The sequence below is a fragment of the Crinia signifera genome, chromosome 4 (genome assembly GCF_055691185.1).
Source record: "Crinia signifera chromosome 4, ASM5569118v1, whole genome shotgun sequence".
NCBI classification, from domain to species: Eukaryota; Metazoa; Chordata; class Amphibia; order Anura; family Myobatrachidae; genus Crinia; species Crinia signifera.
In genome coordinates, this window is record NC_139220.1 from 202,329,448 (window position 1) to 202,334,916 (window position 5,469).

Consider the following 5,469-nt stretch of genomic DNA (forward strand, 5'->3'; position numbering starts at 1 on the left):
CCCCCAAGTATAAACGTGAACCAGAAGCGTGGCGAGCGCAGTGGTACGTGTCCTACGACCTTTTCATACCCCTACTATCCACGTCGGCGTGGAGTTGATTTTATAAAGTGTGGCGAGCGCAGCGAGCCACCGAGCCCGAAGTGTGGCGAGCGGACGCGGATACCTGTGAAGCCCGCGAGGGGACGTGGATACCTGTGAAGGTATGCGTGTCCCCTCGCGGGGCTCGCCACGCTTCGGGCTCGGTGGCTCGCTGCGCTCGCCACACTTTGTAAACTCAACTCCACGCCGACGTGGATAGTGGGGGTATGAAAAGGTCGTAGGACGCGTACCGCTGCCCCTCGCGGGCTCGCTGCGCTCGCCACGCAACGGGTTCACGTTTATACTTGGGGGGTGGCATGGGGGTGCATTTAAGCATTGTAAGCACCCATTAGGGTGCTTATACAATTTATAATCGCATCCCATCGCATTGTATGCCATATACAATGCCATACAATTTTAAAATTGTATGACATTGTAGAACATTGTCCGATATCGCATTGCATTGCATCGCATGCGATATGGTCTGCGATGCGATGGGCGCCGTGCTAGTACACAAGTACCCAACTACCTGCTGTCTTATTTATTGGTTAGTCGCTCTAGTGGAGTTGATCTAAAATGTACTTATACACTAGTATGCAAAAGTATTTGGCCAAAGCTTATGATTACTTGTATTGCTCTACCTTAATGAAGATCAACTTTTATTGCTCCCTAAAATCATTATTCTGATTAGAAATTAGATGTTAGAACTTCAAATGTATTAATTTACCTTAATATTTGTAGCCAAAGCATATTCAATTTTCATTGCAGTTACAAGAGTTTATTGATTATGCTAAAGTACGTAATTTAGAGCTGGTTCTTAATAAATATATATGTATGTATGTTGGTTAATTTTATGCAATAATATTTTTTATATAAAATATATTTTTATTTAATATTTTAATTTCCTTTTTTTTCATTGTTAATAACAATAAAAATAACCATAACTATTTCCAAATGAAGAAGACACAAATACTCACTGAAATTGCAAACCAACATTCAAACTCTTTTTGAAAAAGACTGATTGATTTAAAAAAAAAAAGAAAAAAAAATCCATGGTTAAAGAAAAGAAGAAAGTTCGACAAATCCCTTTGAAAAACTCTGGGATGAATTAGACAGAAATTTTTGTATAAAGGCTCCAACAAATAATATAAACCTATGGGAATTCCCTATTGAGGCCTGAAAAAGCAAAACTTACAAAACTATAAAATTTGTTTCTCCAATGCTCAAACTATGTGACCGAAGTGATGTGCATCAAAAGATGACAAATTTTATTAAATTAATTATTGAAATGTATTCTACTATAGTTTTGATCCAATCCAATAGTTTTGATGATGATGTGTAGTTTAAAATATAGGGCCTGATTCCGACTCATTTGCAAAAGCAAATGTTCTCTCTCTGGTGGACAAAACCATGTTCAGTGCAGGCGGGGCATATGTAACATGTGCAGAGAGAGTTAGATTTGGGTGGGGTTTGTATATCAAACTGATATCTAATATTGCAGTGTAAACATAAAGCAGCCAGTATTAACCTGCGCAGAAACAAAATAACACCCAAATCTAACTCTCTCTGCACATGTTACATCTGCCCCCCTGCAGTGCACATGGTTTTATCCTTTTTATAGTGATTTTGCTTTTGCAAGAGAACCAGAATCAGGCCCATAATGTGAACGATTAGGAAGAAATGTTTTCATTAAATCACTAAATCTTATCTTTTAATAATTAATTATTTACCTTGAATAAAAATCTTTGCGCCCTATTATAATAGAAGTAATGGTACTTGTTTCCTAGCACAGCCACAGCGATTTGCATCGGGGTGATCGTGTCGGAAAAATTGCGTCGCGATCGACCCGATTTTTACATTGAATCAAATGTGAATAGGGCCCCTGGGACTCAATGTAAAGTATTCCCCAGACCCCCAATTTTACCCCCTCAACGCCACCCCACAATTGACGCCAACCCGAAGCGTGGCGAGCGCAGCGGTGCGCGTCCTCCGACCTTTTCATACCCCTACTATCCACATCGGCGTGGAGTTGAGAATATAAAGTGTGGCGAGCCACCGAGCCCGAAGCGTGGCGAGCGCACGCGTATAACTTCACAGGTATACGTGTCCCCTCGCGGGGCTCGCTGCGCTCGCCATGCTTCGGGCTCAGTGGCACTCGCCACACTTTATATTCTCAACTCCACACCGACGTGGATAGTAGGGGTATGAAAAGGTCGGAGGACGCGCACCGCCGCCCCTCGTGGGCACGCTGCGCTCGCCACGCTTCGGGTTGGCGTCAATCGTGGGGTGACGCTCACAATGGGGTTGCGTAACCCATGACGGGGCCATATACAATGTGAAATGGGTCATATTGGCCCATTTCACATTGTTTCCTATGTAAAATGGACTTAATCAAGTCCATCTCCATCTCATCTTGTGCCATTATAATGGCACAAGACCGACGCGATGCTCCCGATTTCAATGTTACAAATATTTTAACATTGAAGCCTATGGCAAAATCGGGGGCATCGCGTTGGTCGCGTCGGGGGCCATGTTAATGCACGCGACCGATGTAGCCTTTATTAAAGGGAATAAGTCTAGAAAACCTTACAAATCTTACAGTGAAACACATACACAACTGATTAAAAACATTTAAATTATTAGTGGTTATCACAGTGTACCACCTGCCCGCCACCTTATTTTAAAACACTTATTGTCTTTGTTGTTACCTCACTTGATGTTGAATGTGATATTTTTTTCTTCTTTCATCTTTTAATATTCCGCAGCCTATTTTAACATTATTCAATAAAAGTTAAATCTTAGATCAATTCAGGTGCACCACACCAAGGGACATACTTTTTCTTCTCTCTTTTTGTATCAAATACCATATGTCCAAAGGTCGCACACCTTCACCCATATAGACAAATATTTTTGTCATATTCCAATAGAAGGTCCATCCCAAACGTCAGAATTTATCTCAATAATTTTGGTCCTGTGCGATTGGCAAATACCCTCTCCCCTCCCCCCCCTTTTTTTTGTCACCCCATAATCTTCCAACTCACTGCCGTTGACCAAAAGTTTTTGTAGGATCGAGTCATAATATTCCTTTACCACCCTATAATTATTATTTATTTTTTTCAAGGCAATTCATTCCCCCCATTTTTAAGCTTCCTTCATGTAACGATTATTATGATCTTTTATTTATGCTGATATGTTATGCATCCCTGTACATTGAGGAGGTCGTGAGGAGATGCAGTCAGCAACCTGGCGGACAAGATGCAGGTGTTCAGTATATCCACGGCGGCATTCCAACTGCAGTCAGAAGACCGGTGCTGGAACTTTGAAGAGATCAGGATGCCGAGGCCAGGCTACTGACAGCTAACACCCTGATTGGTGAGTATGCGGGACAGGCAAGTGTGTGGCCAGGGAAGGGGTGGTTATGTTAGGCACTAGTGGGATAATGAAATGGGGTTAAGGTGGCCATACACACGCAGATTTATCTTCAGATCTGGCTGGTTGGAACAAAAACATGGTTATGGATGAGAGCAAATGACAGTTGACCATTTACTTGGAAATGCTGGAAAACTGCCAAACTGTCACTCATCCATAACCATGTTTTTGTTCCAACCAGGCAGATCTGAAGATAAATCTTACTAGTGTATGGGCACCTTTAGTCTGTAGGGGGATTAGGTCTAGGCCAGTGGTAGCCAACCCTAGCCCTCGAGAGCTACCAATAGTTCACATTTTCCAGACAACCTAGCTGCTGCACTCATTAATCACTGACACATTTTAAAAGATGCACAGATGAAGCTAATTAGCTCATTTGTGATTCTGTGAGGAGACCTGCAAAACATGCACTGTTGGTAGCTCTCGAGGACTAGGGTTGGCTACCCCAGGTCTAGGCACTCAACAGGGGCCAGGGGAGGTTTGGATTATGCGGGAAGGGTTTAGGGTAGGCATTTCCAAACTACGGCCCTCCAACTGTTGTGAGGCTACAAGTCCCATCATGCCTTGCCACATTTTTGCTATTAGGGAATGCTAAAACTATGGCAAAGCATGCTGGGATGTGTAGTTTCACAAAAGCTGGAGGGCCAGTTTGGACATGCTTAGTTTAGGGTCATGTTGTTGGGGGGAGGGTCAGAGGGAAAGGGTTAGCGTAAATATGGTGCCCCTGAATATTCTCTGTGCCAATATGACTTGGTCAAACTTTTGACCACTGGCATCCTGAACGCCAGGATATCATATGTATCCCATCATGACACATAGTACATACATTGCTTTGAAACAGGAGGATATGGCCCTGTCCAAATGAGCTACAATCAAAGTAAGTGGAATAACAGTTGGAGCAGCTGATAGGGAAAGTGTAGGTGGCTACTGTACAGCAGCTGCATTGTCAGTTATCCTTAATAAGGCCTATGGTGTGGTGTAATTTCTCTCCTCCCTCCCTCTCCTCATTAATTTATTTTACAATTCATTTGGAAGCCCACATTCACATCATGTAATTAGGTACTTGTTTCCTATCTGGGCGCCCACGATTTTGATCGTGGGCATCGCAAGCAAAATAATCGCGTCGGTCGCGTCGCGTGCTGACAAAAAAACGCATACGATGCGACCGACACGATTACCGCGATTTTACATAGGGAACAATGTTAAATGTCCCAATTGACCCGATTTCACATAGGGAACAATGTTAAATGTCCCAATTGACCCGATTTCACATAGGGAACAATGTTAAATGCCCCCCCCCCCCCAATTGTTAACGCCACTCCACGATCAACGTCAACCCGAAGCGTGGCGAGCGCAGCGGTACGCGTCCTCCGACCTTTTCATACCCCTACTATCCACTAGGGCGTGGAGTGAGAATAGAATAGTGTGGCGAGCGCAGCGAGCCACCGAGCCCGAAGCGTGGCGAGCGCACGCGGACACCTGTGAAGCCCGCAAGGGGATGTGGATACCTGTGAAGGTATCCGCGTCCCCTCGCGGGGCTCGCTGCGCTCGCCACGCTTCGGGCTCGGCGGCTCGCTGCGCTCGCCACACTATTCTATTCTCACTCCACGCCCTAGTGGATAGTAGGGGTATGAAAAGGTCGGAGGACGCATACCGCAGACGCTCGCCACGCTTCGGGTTGACGTTGATCGTGGAGTGGCGTTAACAATTGGGGGGGGGGGGGGGGGCATTTGACATTGTTCCCTATGTGAAATCGGGTCAATTGGGACATTTAACATTGTTCCCTATGTAAAATCGCGGTAATCGCGTCGGTCGCATCGCATGTCATTATAATGGCATGCGATGTACACGCGATGCCCGCGATGGGCGCCCAGATAGGAAACAAGTACCTGTAATTACTTATCCCTCATTCCACACTTCCTATGGCAGCAATTAAACAAACAAATAGAACCGCAGAAATCCTGT